Raw genomic sequence first — 23627 nt, forward strand, 5'->3', positions numbered from 1 at the left:
GCAAATCGATTAATGTGATATAGCACATAAACAAATTTAAAAATAAGAATTATGTGATCATATCAACAGATGCAGAAAAGCTTTCGACAAGATACGGCATCCATTTTATGATCAAAACACTTAACAAAATTGGTATAGAAGTAACTTAACATAATAAAGACCACATATGACAAACCCTCAGTCAACATTATACTTAATGGTGAACAACTAAAAACTTTCCCTCTAAGATCAGGAACAAGGCTGGCAATATCACCACTGTTATTCAATATAACATTGGAGGTCCTCGTGAATGCAATCAGGCAAGAGAAAGATATAAAAGGCATCCAAATAGGAAACAAAGAAGTCGAACTGTCACTAATTACAGATGACATGATTCTCTATATAGAAAACCCTAAAGACTCCACAAGAACACTACTAGAAACAGTAAGCAAATACAGCAAAGTTTCTGGATACAAAATCAATGTTTAAAAATCCACAGCATTCCTATACTCTAATAATGAAGTGTCAGAAAAAGAAGTGGAAAAAATAATTCCTTTTGCAATTGCAACAAAAAGAATAAAATACCTAGGAATAATCTAATGAAACATGTGAAGGCCCTATATAAGAAATCTATAAGACCCTATTAAAAGAAACTGAAGAAGATACAAAGAAATGGAAAGACATTCCATGTTCTTGGATTGGAAGAATCAGTATCATTAAAATGACTTTATTACCTAAAGCATTGTACAGAATTAACGCAATCCCCATCAAAATTCCGTCAGCATTTTTTTAAAGAAATAGAACAAAAATTCATCATATTTGTATGGAAGCACAAAAGACCCAGAATTGCCAACGCCATCCTAAGGAAAAAAGAACAAAGCTAGAGGCATCACTTTACTCAACTTCAAATTATACTACAAAGTGACACTAATCAAAATGGTATGGTATTGGCAGCAACACAAACACACGGAACAGTGGGACAGAATTGAGAGAGCAGAAGTAAACCCATATTTATATGGGCAAATAATTTTTGACAAAAAAAGCCAAAAACATACAGAAGAGAAAGGAAAGCCTTTTCGATAAATGGTGCTAGAAAAACTGGAAAGCCACCTGCAAAAGAATGAAACTAGACTGTTGTCTATCACCACACACCAAAATTAACTCAAAATGGATTAAGAACCTGAATATAAAACTGGAATCAGTAAAATGCATAGAAGAAAACATAGGAACTAAACTCAAAGAGCTTGGACTTAAAGAATGAATTTGACCTCAACAGCAAGGGAAGTAAAAGCAAAAATAAATGAATGGGACTAAAATAAACTAAAAAGCTTCCGCTCAGGAAAACAAATTGTCAGCAAGGTAAAGAGACAATCATCTGAATGGGAAAATATATTTGCAAGCAACACCTCCAATAAGGGCCTAATTTCCAAAATACACAAAGAACATATACAACTCAATAACAACAAAAAACAAATAATCCAATCAAAAAATGGGGCAGAGGACCTGAACAGACACCTCTCCCTAGAGGACACACAAACAGCCAACAAATATATGAAAAGATGCTCAACATCGCTAGCTTTTAGGGAAATGCAAATTAAAGCCACAATGAGATACGATCTCACACCCATCAGAATATCTATCATCAACGGGACAAGTAATAAAAAGGGTTGGAGAGGATGCGGAGAAAAAGGACCCCTCATACGCTGCTGGTGGGACTGAAAACTGGTCCAGCTACTATGGAAAACAGTATGGAGGTTCCTCAAAAAACTAAGAATTGATCTACCATATGATCCTACAATCCCTCTACTGGGTATTTGCCCCAAAGACTTGAAAACTCATATCCGAAAAGGTATTTGCACACCAATGTTCGTAGCAGCTTTTTTCACAGTGGCTAGGACATGGAAGCAACCAAAGTGTCCTACAATAGATGATTGGCTAAAGAAGCTGTGGTACTTATATACAATGGAATATTACTAGGCATAAGAAGAACTAAAATACCTCCATTGCAACAAAGTAGATGGACCTTGAGATAATCATGCTAAGCGAAATAAGCCAGACAGAAAAAATTGAAAATCACATGATATCACTTATATGTGGGATATAAACCTAAATGCAACAAATGTACAGGACAGAGACTCATGGACATGGACAATAGACTAGTGGTTACCAGGAGCTAAGGGAGAGGGGCAGCAGGGAGGGAAATGGGGTAAGGGGTGTCAAATATATGGTTTAAGAAAGAAATCTAACTATGGGAGGTGAACACACAGTGTAAATACATATATGCCTTACTGTTAAAATGTATAGCTGAAACTTACTGGATTTCATTTACCAATGTCAGCATAAAATATTAATTAATTATAAAAAAGAATAGAATACTTAAGTGTAAGTTTAACAAAATATGTATAATATGTATACACTGAAAACTTAATAACACTGTTGAAAGAAATTAGAGAAAATCCAAGTAAATAAAAAGACATCCCACAGATCAGAAGACATAATATTAAGATGACAAGACCTCCCAAACTGATCTATGAATTCAGTGCAATACCTAACAAAATTCCTTCTGCTCTGCTAAAATTGACAAGATGATCCTATATTTTATATGGAAATGCAAAGGCCCCAGAATAGCCAAGCAATCTTGAAAAAGAACACATTTGGGCGATTTATACTTTCGAATTTCTAACAATACAAAGCTACAGAAAACAAGAAAGTGTAGGAATGGCCTGAGGACAGTCATATAGATCAAGGAAACAATACTGAGGGTCTAGAAATATACCCTTCCATCTATGGTCAATGGATTTACAACAAAGGTGCTACGTCAATTCAATGGAGGAAAGAACAGTCTTTTCAACAAATAGTTTTCAGGCAACTAAATATGCCTATCCAAAAGAATTACAATGGACCCCTACTTAACTTATATCATGCATAAAAATCTTTGTGAGCTTTAGTTAGGCAGTGGTTTCTTAGACATGACCCCAAAAATGCAAGCAACAAAAGAAAAAACAAGTAGACTACATCAAAATTTAAATCTTTTGTACTACAAATGATACCTTAAAGAAAGTGAAAAGACAATCCACAAAAGGGAGAGAATATTTGCAAATCACATATATGAAAAAGGACTTGTTCCCAGAATAAAGAATATTTACAACTCAATTAAAAATAGGCACATACTATGATTTAAAAATGAACAAAATATTTAAATAGAGATTTCCCTAAAGAAGACATACAAATTACCAATAAGCACTTGAAAAACATGCTCAATACCATCAGTCATCAGGGAATGCACATCAAAATCACAATGAGATACCATTTCACACTTACTAGGATGTCCATAATCAAAAAGACAGAAAATAACAAGTGTACTTGAGAACATGGAGAAATTGGAACCTTCACACACTGTAAGATATCTACTGATGGGAATGTAAAATGGTGCAGCTACTTTAGAGAAGTTTGCAGTTCTTCAAAAAGTTAAACATAGAGTTAATATATACCACCTTAGGTATATATCCAAGATGAGAAAAAACTATACATTCACACTAAAATATGTATACAAATATTCATAGAATTATTCACAATATCCGAAAAGTGGGAAAAAATATGGTCCTTATATATAATGGAATATTATTCAGCCTTAAAAATGAATGAAGCATTAATACTACATGAGTCAACTTTAAAAACATTTTTTCTAAGTGAAAGGTGCAAGATGTAAAAGACCACATACTAGATGATTCCACTGAAATGCACAAACCAGGCAAAACTATAAAAACAGAAAGTACATTAGTGATTATTTAGGGCCTGCAAGGAGGTGGAAGGACTGTTAATGAGTAGGAGTTGCGTTTTGGGTAATGAAAATGTTCTAACATTAAATTGTGGTAACGGCTGCAAAACCCTGTGAATCTACTAACAGAAATATTGAATCACACACTTTAAGTGGGCGAACTATGTGGTATGCATTACATCTAAATAAAACTATTCCTTTTAAAAGCTAAGAAACAAAGGATTGGACCCTTACAGCCAAGTAAAAAATGATAACAAATCTGAAAAGAAGCTTCAAAGGCAAAGATTCTGAAGGAAACAATAGACTCTTGAAGAGGTAAAAAGACTGAACAGAGATAGTGGATGAAAAGAAAATTCGTAAGAAATTATGGATAAATTACATGAAAGGCTTTCTTTATGTATTAAAAATAAGGATGATAGGTAAAGTCTCTAGGAAAGCATAAGGGTCAAATCTCATAAGTTCTCTCATCTACCCTTATTCTGCCAAGAAGGTGTCTCCACTTTGGACCACAGTATCTTTTACTTAGTATCAAACACCGTGATGGATTTTGCAAAGTTTTACTTTCTAGACTTTGTATTAGAAAACAATACGTATCTTTTTAAAAAGCTTTATAGAGGTATTACTGACCAACGGTAAACTGCATATACTTAAAAATGTATGATTTGATGTTTTGACAAATGTATACACTCATGAAACCATCACCATAATCAAGATGATGAACATATCTATAACTCCCAAAAGTTTCTTCAGGCCCCCACCCCTACATCCAGGCAAACACTAAACTGCCTTACATCACTACAGATTAACTTGCCTTTTCTAAAGATTTACATACATGGAATTATATAGTATGTACCTTTTTTGGTCTGGCTTCTTTCAGTCAGCATGATTATTTTGGGATTCATCCCATGCTATTGCATGTATTAAGAGTTAATTCCTCCTCCCAAAAAACAAAAGTTCTGGATCAGATGGCTTCACAGGCGAATTTTACCAAACATGCAAAGAAGAATTAATACCAATTCTCAAACTATTCAAAAAATTCAAGAAGAGGGAAGTCTCCTTAAGTCCTTTATGAGGCCACCATTACTTTGATTCCAAAACCAAAGACATTACAAAAAAGAAAGCTGTAGGCCAATATCTCTTATGAACACTGATGCAAAAATTCTCAACAAAATATTAGCAAACCAAATTCAGCAATATATTAAAAATATCATACACCAATACCAAGTTGGATTTATTCCTGGGATGCAAGGATGGTACAATATCCACAAATCAATTAATGTGATACGCCGCAGTAACAAATCGAAAGACAAAAACCATATGATCATATCGACAGATGCAGAAAAAGCGTCTGAAAAAATCTAGCATCCATTTATTATAAAAACTCTCAGCAAAGTAGGAATAGAGGGAAGATACCGCAACATAATAAAAGCTACATATAACAAACCTGCAGCTAACATACTCAATGGGGAAAGGCTAAAAGCATTTTCCTTAAGATCAGGAATAAGACAAGGATGTCCACTTTCACCACTCCTCTTCAACATCGTATTGGAAGTCTTAGTCACAGCAATAAGACAAGAAAGAGAAATAAAAGGTATCCAAATTGGAAAGGAAGAAGTAAAACTCTCATTATTTGCCATTGACATGATACTATATATAGAAAACCCTACAGATTCCACCAAAAAAGCTGTTAGAACTGATCAATGAATTCAGTAAAGTAGCAGGATACAAAATTAATATTGAGAAGTCAGTTGCATTTTTATACACCAATGATGAACTTTCAGACAGAGAAATTAAGAAAACAATCCCATTTACAATTATATCGAAAACAATACAAGACCTAGGAATGAAATTAACTAGGGAGGTAAAAGATTTGTTTCTTATTATATCTATGTACAAGTCCTTTTTCAGATATATGCTTTACAAAAATTGTCTCCAGTTTGCCTTAGTTTTTCATTCTCCTAACAGTGTTTTAAACAGTAAGTTTTTAATTTTGATAAAGTCCAATTTATCAGTTTCTTTTATGGATCATGATTGTGGTCATATCTAAGAAATCATTGCCTAATCAAGATTTTTCTCCTGTTTTTGTCTAAAATTTTATAGTTTTCTCCTATGCTTTCTTCAGCAATTTACAGAATTTATAGCTGTATTTAGGTCTATGATCCATTTTTAATTTGCATATATATGTGGTACGAAGTATATATCAAAGTTTTTTTTTGCCTATGAACATTCAATTATTCAAGTATTTGTTGAAGAAGTGTTTATCTTACACATCATTCATGCCTAAGTATTTCATATTCCTTGTACTATTGTAAATAAAATTACATTTTAAATTTCAATTTCTGACTTAATGTTGCTAGTACATAGAGATACACTGATTTTTGTATATGCATCCTGTATCCAGCAACCTTACTAATAAGTGCTATGAGATTTTTGGAGATTCCATCTGATTTTCTATATAGAAATCTATATATCTATATCTAGATCGTCTGTATCTAGATATAGATATAGATATACTTTACTTCCTAGTGCACTAGATATAACCTCCAGTACAATCTTAAAAAAATGGGCATCATTTCCTTGCTCCTAGTATTAGGGAGAAAGTACTCAGTCTTTCATTATTAAGTTTGATGTTAGATATAGGGTTTTTATAGATGCCCCTTGGGTCAGAGGTCCCCAGATCACCCCTCAGGCTCACAAGAGACTTACAGGATTCAGAAGTTCTACTCATGGTTACAGTTTATTACAGTAAAAGTATACAAAATGAAATAAGCAAAGAGAAAAAGTACATGGGGTGAAGTTGGAGGAAAACATGTACAAGCTTCCAAGTGTCTCCTCCCAGTAGATTTACACAAGATATACTTAATTCTTCCAGCAACCATATATGACAACCAGTGCAAAGTGTTGACAACCAGGAATGCTCACCTGAACCTAGGTGTGCAGGGTTTGTATTGGGAGTTAGTCATGATATTGTTGAGACGCATATAGCACCTGTGTGACTAACCTCAGCTGCTAAAGTCCCAGACCTCCAGAAAAAAAAACCAGGTATTCATCATAAATCACACTGTTAGTATAAACTATCTGGACGAACTGGTATAGCATGGCTCAAGGTCTCAGGCATGCAAATCCACTCATTAGACAACAGATTCCAAGAGCTCAGTCCCCTGGAGCTGGGCAAAGAACAGTCACAGAAATAGGTCTTTCTTTAGAATGTGCAGGGTTTAACCCTTTCCTACACATCCTTTATGGAGTAGAGCAAGTTCTCTTCCATTCTTAGAGGGCTGAGTCTTTATCGCGGATTTTGTCAAATGTTTTTCTGTATACATTGGAATGATCATATAGTTTTTCATTTTAGTTTGTTTATATGGTGAAATACATTGACTGCTGTTCAAGCATTAAAACAACCTTGCATTTTGGAGATAAACACCATTTGATAATGATACATTTACCTTCTTATATATTGTTTTACTCGATTCTAAAATTTTTAGAATTTTTGCATCTATGTTCAACAGGGATATTAGTCTGTAGTTTTTTCCTGTAATGTCTTCGACGTGTTTTGGCATCAGGGCAAAAACAGCTTCATAGAATGAGTTGTGAACTATTATCTTCTTTTCAATTTTCTGAAAGTTTGTGCAGAATTAGTATTATTTCTCCCTTAAATGTTTGTTACAACTCACCAGTAAAACCATCTTGGCCTAAAGTTTTCTTTGTGGGGTAGGCTTTTTCTACAAATTCAAATTCTTTAATAGATTGTGCTGTTCATGTAACTTATTTCTTCTTGAGGTAACTTGGTAGTTTATGTCTTAGATACAACATGCCCATTTCATCTAAGTTGTCATATTGACATTAAGTTGTTCAAAACATTTCCTTATTATCCTTTAATGTTTGTAGAATATGTAGTGATGTTACCTCTCATTCTTAATTGGTAATTCACTTTTTCTCATCTATCTAAATAGAGGTTTATTAATTGCTTTGATATTCCCCCCCAAAAAGTGCTTTTGGTTTCAGTGATTTTCTGTAATTTTCCATTTCAATGATTTCCACTCTAAAGTTTATTTTCTTGCTTCTGCTTGAGTTTTATTTTTTTCTTTTTTTTTTTTTTGGATTCTTAAGGAGGAAGATATGATTTGTGATATTTCTTCTTTTCCAATATAGGCATTCATTTAGTTATAAATTTCCCTTTAAGTATTATTTCAGCAACATAGCACACATTTGACATGTCGTTTCCATATTTTCTATTTTCCCTTTTTTATCTCTTTGACCAGTGGGTTATTTTAAAGTATATTATTTATTTACCAAGTGCTTGGGAATTTTACAGATCTTTCCTTTATTAATTTTTAACTTAATTCCATTTTGATCAAATAGTACACTTTATATGACTTGGTTTCTTTAAAATTTATTGAGACTTCTTTTATAGCCCAAAATATGGTCAATCTTGTATCAATTATTGAGAAATAAAATATCCAAGTATAATGGGATTTGTCTATTGCTCCTTACAGTTCTGTTAGTTTTAAGTCATGTATTTTGAAACTCTATGATTAGGTGTGTAAATGTTTAGAAATGTTACTGATTAACTGACCTCTTTATCATTAGGAAATGATGTTCTTTAACCCTGATAATATCATTATCTCTGAAATCTACTTTAACATGAATATACCAATTCAAGCCTTCTCTTGACTAGTGTTAGCACTGTATATCTCCTTCCATTTATTTTTATACTATTTTGTCTTTATAGTCAAAGTATGTTTCTTGGAGACAACTCATAGTTGAGTTTTGCTTTGCAATACAATTTGACAATCTGCCTTCTAACTGGAGTGTTTAGAACATTCATTGTGACATAATTATTGATACACTTAGGTTTATCATCTTGCTATTTGCTTTTTATTTGCCCCACCTGTTCTTTGTTCTCCATTTTATCTTTTCTATCTTCTTTTAGACTGAATACCTTTAGGATTCCATTTTCTCTTCTTTGGTGGCTTATTAACTATAACTGTCTATAACTGTCTATATATACTATGTTTATTTCTCCACTTTCCATGCACTCTAAAATCCACTCTAATTTACCTTTTCTAACTTCTGGCCTGATATCTCACTACCATCTCTTGCTCTTGTTCTCGCAAGCGCCCACACGTGCTCACTCTTTCTCTCTCACACACACACACTCACACACACACACAGAAGGAAGGAAGGAAGGAAGGAAGGAAGGAAGGGAGGGAGGGAGGGAGGGAGAGAGGGAGAGAGGGAGAGAGGAAGGAGGAAGATAAAAGAAAAAAGCTCTTGCTAGGATCTCCAGCGAGCTTCACATTGCTGAATCTTACGTACTTTTTATCAGCCCTCATTTTACTTAACCTCTCCTTCACATAATTTACCCTCTGTCATGAACTACTCTTTTCTTGAATTTCATAAAATCATACTCTCCAGATCATCTTAGATATCTGGCCAATGAATTCTCAATCTCCTTTGAACCTTGACTTTTATTCAGCCTGTAATTTTTAGAACTCTCTGGGCTCAGTCATTGGCCCCTTTCTAGCCTTTCTTAGTATCTTCAAAACACAGTCCTCAAGAATTATGAAGTAGTTTATAGACATTTTCAGAGGAAAAATTAGTGAAAGAATTTGGTTCACATATATTTGCGAGTTGAAATATAAAATCAATTATGACTTTATAAAAATCCAGTTATTTTCTTTAAAGTTACCAACTCATTATACTATCTCATTATATTCAGTCTGTGTTAATCAGTTCATATCCTCTAGCATCTTCAGTAAAACTAAGTAAACTTTCACATCAGTTTCAAACAAAGCACAATCAATTTGCTTTGTTGCTAAGGATAGAGAAGAGACTAAAACTAAAGAGGCATTCCTCAGCTAAAACAGGTATAAGTCTTCATATTGCTGAGAAGCTTATCGATCCAAATTTAATGCCCAATTCAATTGAGGAAAAAAACAAACTATTGACAAAATTTCTTTATTAAATGACTCTGTTGGAACTCATATAATATCAATGGCACATGATACGGAAGACTGATTATTACCACATGCGTGTTTTAGTATATATTGCTTTAAAATTGAAGTACTTATAGAGAAAATATGAATCAGTTCTTATAATATACATAAGATGTAATGAGCTAGAAGTACTCAATAATGTTTTTTCTGCTTATCAATGAAAACTCAGAGTAGTTTTCATTGTAGGGAATGATAGTGTTCATTTAGCAATAATACTTTTGTGAGCTGTGACAGAGGCTGAAAAGGTACAATACATTCAAAACTAACAGAATGCAAGCTATACAAATAATAAGAAAAGGTGTTGCTCTTATTACTAAAATATGTTATAAATGTGGAAGAATTATAAATCAACAATATGCCTCCTAAATGTAATTAAGTGTTGAAGGAAATAATTAAAATTGAATATCAGCAATCTTGACTACTCAAGCTATCATCCAGTTACATACTTTATAAGAGGCTGCAAAAATTTCATCTTTTTCAATGAAAATATGAGTATATGCTCACAGATGTTGTGGAAAAAATGGCAATATTTTTTAAGATTACTCTTCCCACTCAAGTTTACTGGCTGTCAAGGAAAAATGTGTTGATAAAAGTTTTTAAAAGGAGGGATAAGAACATTTATTTATACATACAAATGGCCAAGAAATATATGAAAGAATGCTAAATATCATGAGCTAATAGGAAAATGCAAATCAAAACCACAATGAGATACCATTTCACATCTGTTACAAGAGCTATTATCAAAAGGACAAGTAATAACAAATGTTGGAGAGGATGCGGAGAAAAGGGAACCCTCATACACTGTTGGTGGGACTGCAAATTGGTACAGCCACTATGGAAAACAGTATGGAGGGTCCTCAAAAAAACTAAGAATTGCTCTGCCATATGATCTAGTAATCCCTCTACCGGGTATTTGCCCCAAAGACTTGAAAACTCATATCTGAAAGGATATTTGCACACTGATGTTCATAGCAGCATTATTCACAGTGACCAGGACATGGAAGCAACCGAAGTGTCCTACAATAGATGACTGGATAAAGAAGATGCAATACATATATACAATAGAATGTTACTCAAATATAAGAAGAGATGAAATACTGCCATTTGCAACAACATGGATGGACCTTGAGATAACCATGTTAAGCAAAATAAGCCAAACAGAAAAAGTGGAAAACCACATGATATTACTTATATGAGGGATTTAAACCTAAAAGCAACAAACAAACATGATGAACAGAGACTCGTTAACACGGACAATGGACTAGTGGTTACCAGAGGTGGGGGGCAGGGGATAGATGGGGTAAAAGGGGTCAAATATGTGGTGATAGAAAGAAATCTAACTGTGGGCAGTGAACATACAATGCAAAATATATATGACTTACTGTTGAATTGTACACATGAAACTTACTAAATTTCATTAACCAATGTCACCATAAAACAAAACAAAACAAAACAAAACTTCTTCATGATGCTAATAATATGAAAAAAAGTCACTCTTGATTTCCGGAAGCCTGCTTAAGTGTATAGCTGAAATATATTCAGCATCTCAAAATAATCTGAATCTACTATTTCAAGGTCAAAATACCTGAGCTGATTAAAAGATACCAGATTTTTCAATCATCAAACTATTCTGTAAATTGTTCAACGACTGAGTATGATTCCTTCCTAGAATCTGATGGGTTTCTTACTCATCAGAGAATGAAACTAATTTTATTATTGTGGATATATAAAGAATACACCCACGTGTTACAACAAAACATGAACAGATACTTTCCAGAGACTGAAATAATCAAACAATGACTAAGAATCCATTTGCTCCTAACTTTTAAACATCAGGCTGGTTGAAAGATTCATACCTACAGTTATTTAATATTATAAGTGTGTCAATTTGGCAACTGATAGAGCACTAGGTAGAGTCTTCAGGGAGAAATCTTCCCATAATTTCTCAGTTTGTGTATGATCTTGATATTTAATAACACCTGACAGCCAGCAAAAACCAGTTGCAAATCTTAACAACCTATAATTATAACATGAGGTTTCCTAATTTAGTAGAACTGTAGGGTAAAAAAATCAAAGTGCACGTCTAACCTACATCCTCAAGCTATCATCCAGTTACATACTTTATTAAGAGGCTGCAAAAATTTCATCCTTTTCAATGAAAATATAAACATTAATTTTTAAAATTAATTTTATTAATAAAAATTAATTTTTATTCTTTAAAACTGATGGTCTGAATGGATGACAGAAGTTTGAGAAACACTGTCCTAGAGATCTCACCTACTCTCATGATTTAAAAGCCATCTATTATGGGCTGAGGCCCAAATTGCAATTTCTAGCCTAGCCTTCTCCTGAGCTCCAGACTCCCCTATCGGATTGCTTTTTTGACTTTATTACCTGAATGCCTCCCTGGCCCATTAAACCTAAAAAAGACCCCAATCTCTTGTCTCCACCATCTCTTTCCTTTTCCAATCTCTCCATCTCAGTGAAAACATTTCCTTCCTGGCTGCCTGTGCCAGAAACCTGGCATTCATCATTCTTTCTCCACTACCATCCACCTAGTTCAAATCACCTTCATCTCTACCCTGGACTACACTATAGCTTCTTAAGTGGTTTTCTAACCACTTTCTGATGTCCCTCTGTATGTTTTCAGTTGTTGCTGGAACAAATTACCACAAACTTAAACAATGCAAATTTATTATCTTATGGTTCTGTACAAGTTTCCATGGACCCCACTGAGATAAAATCAAGGACTTGATTCCTTTCTGGAGGATGTATGGGGGAATCTATTTCCTTGGCTCTACCAACTTCTACAAGCTCCCCATGTTCCTTGCCTTGACTATCTCCAAAGACAGCAACACTATCTCTTTGACTATTCTTCTATAGTCACATCTCCCTCTGACTCATTTCTTCTGTCTCTATCTTCCACTTTTAAGGACCCTTGTAATTACGTTGGGCCCGCCTGCTTGGATAATCCAAACTAATCACTCTATCATAAGTCAGCTGATTAGCAATCTTAATTCTCCTTTGCTATGAATATAACATATTCACAATTTCTGGGGATTAGGATATGGATAAATTGGGGAGGCCATTATTTGTCCTACCACACTCTCTAACACAACTCATTTTCCACACAACTTGTGTGTTTCCACACTACTTGTGTTTCCACACAATTTGTGTTTAAAAACACAAGTATGTTCATGTTACTTCCTATTTAAAATCCTTCAATGGCTTCCAACTCCTCTAAGAATAAAGTTCAAAATCTTAAATACGTGCCACAAAGTCATGCACGGCCTAGTTCCTACTACCTCTTGTCCTTGTCTCCTGGGTCAGTGTTCAAAGCACACCCAGCTTCTCTCCTTTCCTGAAACACTTAGCTTCTTTCTGCCTCAGGGTGTTTGCTCACACTATTTCTGTGGTCTGAATAGCTCTCCTGGCCTCTCATCCGACCTTTACCTGGCTAACTCTTGCTTAACCCTTCAGTGACTTGCACAGGGTGACCTGACCTGATCTCCAAGTCATGTACTAGCTCTTCCCATCATACATTGTCAGTGAACTCTTTCTCTTAGAGCTTTCTCTACAATTGGACTTAAATGTTATTTGTGTAATTATTGGCTTAATGTCTGCCTCCCTGCATCAGACTGCAAATGCATGAGGGCAGGGGTCTAGTCTGTTCTGTTCACCACTATAGACCCTGGGACTTAGAATTGACTGGCTTATAGTAGGTGCTCAATAAATAAATGAGTACCATCAGACATTATTTCAGGAGCAGGTCTAATTCTTAGAGGGTGAGTTGCATAAGCCAAAGACCTCAACATTCTGCTTGAGAGTTTTAGGCCAGGTTGGTCATATGCAACATATTTTCTCACTCCATCTGATCTCCATTACAACACGTGCCTCCAACCTTACCCCTGAAACCAAAAACTATTAGACTAATTTCCTTGGCCTTGTGCTGTATCCACCATGCTAATCATGGGAAGGCCACTTTATTTCTCCACTCCTGCTCAGGTGATACACTACTAGAAAAAAGTTTTAAAAACATGGAAGTTGGTGTCACAAAAAGGTTATGATTTTCTGCAGCTTGGGAATCCTTCCTTTATCTCTGACTCCCTGTGACTTTCCTCATGGGTCCTTTCCAGTCATTTTAAATTCTATATCCTAAGTTACGACTGGAAAGAGCATGTGTTCTGGAACCGGAAAGTTCTAAATTTAAAACCTGGCTGTCTTTATTCAGAAAGTTCGGTGGAGGTAGACGGGGTTAAGGGGTCAAATATGTGGTGACACAAAGAAATCTAACTATGGTAGGTGAACACACAGTGTAAATATATGTATGCTTTACTGTTAAAGCGTACAGTTGAAATTTATTGAATTTCATTAACCAATGTCACCATAAAATAAATAAATAAGAAAGTTCGCCAAACATTGAGCCTTTAGGTATTATCACTAAAAGAATGAGGGTAATAATTCACTAATTCATACCTTGCAGAAATATTAGATATAACCTAAGTGTAGCATACTTTCTTTAGTACTGCCCCCAGCCACCAAACACTGGAATGTCATACTATTCTCTAAGCTTAGCTAACTCCAAGGTTAGAACAATTATAAGGAATGGCAAAAAGATAAAGATAGTATAAGAGCCCCTGATTGTATGTTCATCCTAGGAACACGTCTTCATGAATACTATGTTCTCTATGGATCTTTCATTTCAGGAAATGCATCTTACTTCCACCCTCCCCTTGCCTACAACCCTTCCATCCTCATTCTCTGAGGATACCCATACTGAGACTTTACTCATCAGATACGCACCTTCTCCACTTCGCTCCACTTTATCTAAACTGTACCTGCCATTCCTTTTCACTTATGTGGACTCTGGTCATTTTGCTTCCTTTGACCTTCCCATAAGACCACTTCTATAATTTGAACACCTAGCTCAAATGTGACTTACTTCGATAAACCTTCCTAGTCCCCCAGGTACCCTCTGATATCACTTTCTCCCCCCAAAGTATATTGCAAGACACCTGAGGGGCAGGCTCTGATTTGATCCATGTGTGTAGCCCCCTCCATAGTATCTAGAATGGTGTTTTATATGTAGTACTTTATTAAATATGTGTTGACTGAGTGAAATGATAAGTCAATGACTAAGTCTGGTTTAAACATACTAACTTTGAACTGTCAGAGGGACAACCAGTAGAGCTGTCCATCACCCAGTTCAAGAATGGGATCAGGACTAAAGATGTACATTTGGCAGCAATATTCACTAGAGTGACATCTGAAGCCATGGAGCTCACAAAAACAAAATGTGCTGAGAGGAAAAAAAAAAAAGCTACGTCAGAACATTTCAGAGGTAAAAGATGACAATGCAGCTAAGTCAAGATTATAATTCAATGATAAATCATAGAAAGAACAAATCCAAAGGAGTAGTCTCAGGAAAACCAAAAAAGAGAGCTCTGAGAAGCACCTTTAAAGGCACTGCTGTTGCAAAAAGACCGAAGAGGTTGAAGATGCAAAGGCTGCCACTGTATGTGGTGATTCAAAAGGTTTTGGTGCCCTCCTAGCAAGTTAGATGTTAGGGGCAGAAGCAGGGCTGGAGAAGCTGTGTCATGAGTAACAATGACCAAAAGTATAAGACTATTCTTTCAAGAAGTTTGAAAGAAAATGGAGATAGAATCATAATGCTAAGGGAGTCTGGAAGAAGCTGTGATTATAAAATAACAGAGGAAAAGGTGGCTCAGTGGGTAAAGCATGGCACCACCACTTAACTGTCACTGTTGTTACCACCAAGCAACAAAACAGGATGAAGAAGGACGCAAGTACTAATTCTGAAATTCTGAAGCCTATTCACCTGCGTGGTCTTGGGAAAATCATTTTTCCTTCCTTTGCATAACCTGTCAGATTATTCTAATAGTATGAGTCAATAAGTGCAGAGGAATTTTAGAGGAGTTTATCATTTTCTATAAAGGTCTTATCATTGCAATAGATGGTTTGTAATCCTGAACAGATATTTGTCATTTTTCAGTTCCCCTCATCAGTGTGACAGAGAGAAGCTGAAACTCCCTCACATGTAACACTGATCTACTTATTCGAATCCCAGCAAAGAAGGATAAGACAATGACAAAGAGACACAGGAAGGCAGGATAAAGTCAGGGTACATGGAGTCAAAGCAGTGATGGCAACCCCTCCAACTCTTTTAACACATGTCACTTTCCTAAACTGGGGAACATTAGTTAAGGGTTACCTCCCCCAGGTGGATGGAGAACTGCCAAGAGCTCATACCAGAACCGAGTGTGCCCACTGTTTCTGTCAATCTGGTCTGCCTTTACAGGGACATTATGCTAACTTTGAGGTGCCTAGCCAGTGAATAGGCTTCAGCAGAATCATCACTGACCTCATGATTGTCTTGAAAAAAGAAAATTGTGTACTTAAATAAAGTTTCTGTAGCTCCTTAGTTATTGTGTTTTGAGTTTTAATGCCCAAGGAAAGGCCGCAAACTCAGTGATTTTCCACTCAAATCATGCCATGCAGACTTTTCACCTGAAGAGGTAGCTGTCCCTGAATGTTACCATGGCCAGGGTCAGTATAAACACATCCAATAGTTTTGTTGTAAACATCTTTGCCACAAGCATTTTTGCCACACAACTAATTGACTATAAGGTAATTTCACCATAAAACATAAAAAATAAAAGTGGGGTATTAAAAAGGGCATAATGAAACATGAAAAATAACGAAATTAAAGACTATTGCAAAAAATGAAACCATTGTCTTCAAAGTTTTTCATTCATAGTATACATTTTAATTGCTTGATTTGTCTCCTTGTTAAGTACTGCACTTTTCTTTTTCACTACTATTCCTTCCTTCATTAAAAAAAACATCAGTTTCTAATTGATGAATTGATAATTAATGCTAAGACTGTCATGTATTAGTAGCTGCCTCTTTTATGTTTGCCATAGCTTGGAAAACTGGGTTTTGAAGAGAGGGAATGACTATGTCACTGAAAGATTTGTAAAAACTATTATGTTATCATATTCTAGTATAGCATGCAATAGGGCTAAGATTTATACAATATAAAAATGAGAGTACTGCCAAGAACTGTCATTGAAGAAATGAAACCAAACTGACAACTAGCTTAACTACATTAAGTCTTCTGAAGGCACTTGACTCATCAATGGAGAAATGAAACCAAACTGTCAACCAGTTATTTTATCTTTTATGGCGAAATTATCTTACCGCCACTTAGTTGTGTGGTGAACACATTTGCTGGGAAATGCTCACAACAAAAATGCTTGTAGCAAAAATGTTTATGGTGAAACTACCCAGAACCCAGTGTAATACTTCCTCAAAACACTTGTGAGTGGAATATAGTATCACACAGAAGGTATATTTGCAAGAGAAGGTATATTTGAAGATCATAGGTGGCATTTTAAGGCCAACAAAAAGATACAGGGAGAAACTAGGCAAAATTCTTTAATTAAAGCGCTTTACAATGACCTTCCTTGACACAGCAGAATTTATTCTCTCATTCAATGAAAAGATATGACAAATAGTGATTTAAATTGATTGGTAATGTAGAAGTCATCAGCATTTTTCTTTAGGATCATTGTAGGTTTTTTTTAATCTTCCCAAATGTATTTGGCTTAGGGTAACATTAAAATTAATTTTCATTCCATGAGCACAGCTGGACAGACTATCCAGATGCCTCTTGTAATAAAAGAAACTAACAAATTACTAGAGAAAACGACATGCAAAATGGCTGTATTTTTAAAAACTGAACTGTCTTTATTGATAGCTGTCATATGCTCATAGGAAGAAAAACAGTATTAGTAAGAAAACACAGTAGCATTAAGACATATTAAGGTGGTATGATAAGGGTTGAAAGAAGTGGGATTATAAGCAGAAGGTTCACCACTATTAACAAAAGTTAGTCTACTGAAATCAAGTGGAATCGTTAGGTTGATTTCAGGGAAAACAGCATTTCTTACAAAGAAATGAGATAATGATATAACAAACCAAATTTATGAGACATTCATTAATCCTTTATAATCCTCACAAACATATAAATGACCCTATAGCAAATTCTGATGTATATGTGATGGAGGAGGGAGAATAAACAGTGAGAGCAAAGGACTCTCTCTAGGACTAATCCACTTTTGTTAATTCAACAAACATTTACTGAGTGCCTACTATGTGTACCAGTAGTCTGAGGACACCACAGTAAACAAAACAGACAAGAATGCCCACCCATATAGAACTTAGAGTATAGTGAAGGATTGGATTTAAAACATGTGACTTTGACCAACACATGCACTTGTGTGACTAGAAGGTTTGTTATGGAGAAATCAAGACAAGAAAGACTGCCAATACAACTGAATGAACACACACACAATACAAAATGAAGGCGATAAATTGTGAAAGTGAATATATAAGCAGAAAGCACATTCTCATAATTCTAAATTATTTTTGCTAAAATCAAATACCGGCAATTACTTTCCTCTGATGTGGCCTAATATTAGATTGTAGGTATGAACCTGAATAAATCTTAGATAATAACCACTGTTACATGATAAACTGGATGGAACCACAACGTGCAACCAACAAATGTATACCAACGGACTAGTTTCTACTGTCTAAAAACTTTAAAAATTAACGGAATTAACTGATAAACTCTAATTTATCTGAAAATATATTCCAGAAATGGAATAAGTATTGATTATATCAAAGGATTTTTTACAAGTATGCAAACAGCATTAAAAAAAAAAAAAAAGTACATTCAGGCAGATATCTCAGCAGATGGGGTAGTTTCACATATTTAGTTCAACAATTTGCTGAAATGTGATTCTGCCATTTTCCCAGTCAACTCATAAGGTATAAACAGTGTACATTTTCTTTGTTACTAAGCGATTTCAACTCTAACAAGAGATTAATGAAAAACGCTTGGCAAATACATTCCACTCTTTGAGGGCTGCACATTAAATAAATGTATAAAAGCAAAACAGACAAAAATATATGCAAACACAATGCATATACCGGAATCAGACAAGGAGAAACAAGACTTGCAGTTGTTGACATGTTCCAGGTCATCAGTTCTGTCCACTGAAAAAGAAACATCTAAGAACTTCACCATCTAGAGACTTAGAACATAGACTTTGTCCCCCAAGTTTTTTAAATGGCTGTCCACCAGGAAGGGAAAAGAAGTACTAACGATTCTTCTCAGGTCCATTCAAGGCAAAGGGGTCGAACAGCTTTAGATGGGTGGGACTGGCAGGTACACCTAAGGCAAAGGAGTAACAGGTACGAAGCCCAGTAACTCCAGTTAGAAAGCAAAACAACTTTTAAAAGGTGAGGGAAAGAAGGCGGAGAAACCACAGCAAGCAAAAGAAAATAACAGGAAAGAAATACAACGTCGGAGAATCCATCGATCCACCTCCACCACTCTAAAAGGTAGAGGACTGGAAAAGCCGCAAGGGCCGGGATCCTGAAGTCCCGGAACTCAACCACCAGCCTGAAGCGAGTGAGGGGGAGCAGTTCCCGGGAACCCCCTCCCGCCCCTCTACCATCAACCCCGCCCATTGGGTCCGCCCCATCCCGCCCGGCAACTCACCGGATTCGCTTCCCACATAACGGTGGCGAAATCGAGCGGAGAGAGCCTGCGGGAAAGGGCTAGCCGCGGGGCCGGGGTGTTGGTTTTTTTCCAAGGGTGCCCGAGAAGGAAAGGATGGAGAGGCAACCTTTACGCAGGCCTTCCTTCTCCCCCTCCCAGTCACAAGCCAGCGTCTTCGGACCACCGAACCTCCCGACTTCCGCCCGAAACCAGCCAACCAGCGCTGGCCCCGCCCCGCCCCCGGAAACTCGCCCCGCCCCTACTTCTCCCAGGCTCGGCGGGTGGGTTGTAATGGGCGGGGCTTGGGAGTATCTGGATTGTAATGGACTTTAAACGGCTTCTAGTTCAAACGACCCTTCCAGTGCTAACCCCACTGTAACATCCCCACCAAGTGATCCTCAAGCCACGGTTAGTTGTATTTCCTTCAATATTTATTGATCACCATATCGTTTGTGTACTGGCCAGGAGACAGGCCTGGGAGTCGATCCCAGCTCAACCAGTGGCATTTGGGACAAGCTTCACAATCTGACTGGTTCCTCATCTTTAAAATGGAGATGATAATAATATCTACCTAAGGGTGTAGTGACATCATTTAAAGCACCTAGCATAGTACCTGGCATACAATAAGAGCTCAATAAATGACAGTTACTTGCCAGACAGTGCTAGGTTCTGGAGTGAACAAGATTGATTCCCACGCAGTCCATGCTCTCGTGGAGGTTAGAGTCTAAAGAAAAAAGTAAAAAGTGAGTAGATAACTAAGAAAGTGCAGAATGGTTTATAGGTATTATGGCAAGTACAGGGTTCTATGAAAGCATGCTTACCCGGGATAGGTGTCTGCTGCTTCCCTTCTCCCACAAGAAGTCTAAGCTAAGACCTCAAGAATATTCTTCTAATGAAGTTACCTGGGTAAAGAGAGCTAAGAGAGGGGAAGAATCTTCGAGGAAGAGAAGTAGAAGCTACCTACAGGAAACAAAAAAGAAATAGTTTGCTATAGATCCTTCTGGGATTTTCTATACCTTCACACATTGAAAGAAAAATTGATGAAAGAATACCTACATGTTTAAAACCTAATATTTTCACTTAAGATGATGTGGCTGTTCTTTATTCCAATACATATAAATTTATTCCATCATTTTAAAGTCATCATTTTACAGACTCAACATTTCTTGGTTTGTATGTTACACACATTTGAAAAAAAAATAGAACTTTAAGTCATTTTCAGTTTTTACTATCCCAAAATTACAGCAATAAACATTCTTGTATTGACATTTCTATATATTTGCCCATTTACCTCCTTGGAATTAGTTCGAAGAAATGGAATTATTCAATAAGAGATTATGGAAATTTCAAATTTTGAAACATATTGCCAAACTACACTCAAAAATGGGGCGTAAATTTGCAATCTCTAGAATTTACCTTTACAAATGATTTGAAGTAGGGTACCTCACTTTTTTTCACTTTACTTTTTGCCAGTGGTTAACCAGTCGCCACTTACTGAATTCATTCTTTCCCTACTACTTTAAAGTGCTACCAGTAATCAAAAACTAAATTTGTGTATATCTGTTTCTGAAGACTCTTGTCTATTCTATTAGCTATCTGCTTATTCCTATGCTATGCCACACTTATAATTATTATAACTTCATAACATATTTGCTCTTTTATAAAGCAAGTCCTAATTCTTTCAAAATTTTTTAAATCATCGAGTCTTATTTAGAAACACATCTCTTCATGTCTTTTATATCTTTAAACACACACATATAAATTAACATAGATTTGCACAATTTTTGTAATGTTTGTTTCTAGTTTATAGTTTTTGTTGTATTTTTTATTACTCTAAGTTAGGAGAGCTATTGATTGTTGCATATTTTAATTATATCCTACTATTCTGTGAAGATATCTTATTAGTTATAATACCTTTTCAGCTGATATCTCTGGATTTTTATGTCGACAATCATATCACATATAGAGAATGCAGTTTTCTATCTTCCCTTTGCATTGGCCAAACCTCAGAAAAATTTTGAAGAATACAGGACAAGATAGTGGGAGTTTAGTCTTTAATGCAGTAAGACATGCATTTGCTCCTGGTTGGGGCTAGATATTCTTTAAATACACTATCATCTTTTTAAAAAATTTCTTCCATTCCTAGTTTACTATAAACCTCTAACTGGGAAAAGATGTTAAATTTTATGAACTGTCTCTTAAACTCTATTACTATATTCATTTTTTAACTCTGACTTATGAGTATAATGAAACGAGTAAGTTTCCTAATGTTTAACCTATACTTACATTCTTGAAGCAACTCTGCTTCATTGTGTATTCATTGTTTTTTGAAAACACTTCTGAGTTCAATTTGTTAATCTTTCATTTAGGATTAAAATTTATTATAATTAATGAAATTGGTCCATTTTAATGGTGTTTTATTGTGATTAGCAAGTTTTGTTAAGTGGACAGTAGCAGTTTAAGTAATTTAGGAATAAGCTCTTCATCAAAGGTGGAGTGGATTTTACAAAGCAAATTAACTGGAAGATTAAGACCAGGTCCTCAACCTTTTGTGGAGTTGGGCTTATATGCCATTTCCTTGAAGCTTTTTGTTTGCCTGAACTGGTGGTCAGAGAAGGGGATAGAGAGCATACAACCAGTTTGAATATATAAATGAGGTAGATAAATTTTTTAAACATACTGCTATATCCCAAACTAATATAGAGGAAACATATTTTATAAACTGAAAATAGTTGTGCATGTTTTAGTAATTTATTATTATTATTATTCTTGATGTATAACTACTTAGAAAGCAAGTGTAGGAAAGGGCCTTAATATTCATTTAGGCCTGGGGTTACAAACTGATAGCTAACGAGCTTTAGCACACACAGTTTTTAAAAATCTTTATAAATGGATGACATTTTAAAACTGGGGCATCTTCTATTAAATAATGTGGATCTTCAGCTTTCCCTCAATACTGTATTCCCATATGCCAAAAAGTGGCCAAACCCTGCTGACCCATTTAGACTGAGAATGGGCTCTCAGGTTTACCTGAGTTACCTGGCCAGTATCTCTCATCCTTATTTAAATAATCTACCTGGGCCCTGGAGGTATTTGGATTTGTACTAAGTATAATGCACCTCTTATTTTGCTAAGGAAATATAATGGATCTGCAACTTCTAAAATATCCTTATAGAGAACACCTTCACTATATTCTCCCATACCTTTCTCAAGGGTATGGGCTCAGTCATTGGGGTTCAACCTCTTAGTCTTTCAACAGATTACTCTCTGCATGTAATGACTGAACTGTGACAGTCTGGCACTGGGAATGCTTCCTTCTGCATCATAGTCCCGGGCAAAGTGCCACAGAGTAAAAACTATGCGTATGAACCACGGTGGCAGTTTTCTCAGGAAGACCAAACAAATGGAAGACATTTTACTTTATCTTTAATGTTTTCTATGTGTGTTCCAAAGGGAGGTGTCTTAAAACATGCTAAACCCAGCCTTGAGTGGTGATTGCAGTCTTCCTCCCACTTGGTGGATTTCATTAGCTTTTTGAATGCCAGAAGCAGCAGAAGGAAATGCCCCAGGGGAAAGGACGGTGAAGAAGAGGAGCAGAGGAGACCTATCACTGGAAAGCATGAAAATGATTAGTAAATAGGTAGTTGAGCTGCACAGTAAATTTGTGAGGGAACAAAATCAATGTCCCGTAAAGACATTAGAAGGAGAAAGGAGAACCAAGTAAGTGGTGAGATCCAGGATAGAGTACACATTCCCTATTATTTTAATATTATTTTCATAATTTTTTTTTTAATTTTTAAAGGTCACATTTCCCAGCCAGAAATGGGGGAGCACTGGGAATTCATATGGAAGACACAGGCTGGGTTTGACAGAAAGGAGGAGCAGGAGACCGGAAGAAGGCGCAAAATGAGAGATGAGGGGCCGCAAGAGGGTACTGGAGTAAGGGAGAAAAAGCTGCATTTGTGCCCATTAGCCTTGTATATAAAGACCCAGCCTCAGTTCTGAAAAAGAGCCAGCAATGAGGCAGCCCCAGAATCAACCCTGCTGCTGAAGTCTGACATGTTAACAACCCAGCGGGAATTAAGAGGTGAAATCAGCAGATGAAACAATTGATGAAGCCGAGATAAGCCTTCCTGGGAAAGAATTTTTCAAAAATTCAAAATGAATCCGTAAATTTTCCTAATCAGGAGATATGACGAAAAAATAAATTCAACCGACAAAAAATGGAATGCTAAATAACTCACCCACACTCTATTGAAAATACCACTGATTATTAGTT

General features: G+C 35.8%; 1 protein-coding gene across 5 annotated transcripts in view; it reads right to left on the reverse strand.

Annotated features, from left to right (window-relative positions):
• The window catches only part of PARP11 (poly(ADP-ribose) polymerase family member 11), a 44738-nt gene extending 25193 nt beyond the window's left edge, over positions 1-19545 (reverse strand). For 3 of the 5 annotated variants that reach the window (XM_036238002.1, XM_016150152.2, XM_016150154.2), the window contains exon 1: positions 19349-19545. The gene's annotated coding sequence lies outside the window, so the exon portion shown is untranslated. The other 2 variants (XM_036238001.1, XM_016150155.2) reach the window with 2 other exon arrangements.
• Between the last annotated feature and the right edge of the window lie 4082 nt (positions 19546-23627).

Source organism: Rousettus aegyptiacus, unplaced genomic scaffold (genome assembly GCF_014176215.1).
Source record: "Rousettus aegyptiacus isolate mRouAeg1 unplaced genomic scaffold, mRouAeg1.p scaffold_m13_p_2, whole genome shotgun sequence".
Classification (NCBI taxonomy): Eukaryota; Metazoa; Chordata; class Mammalia; order Chiroptera; family Pteropodidae; genus Rousettus; species Rousettus aegyptiacus.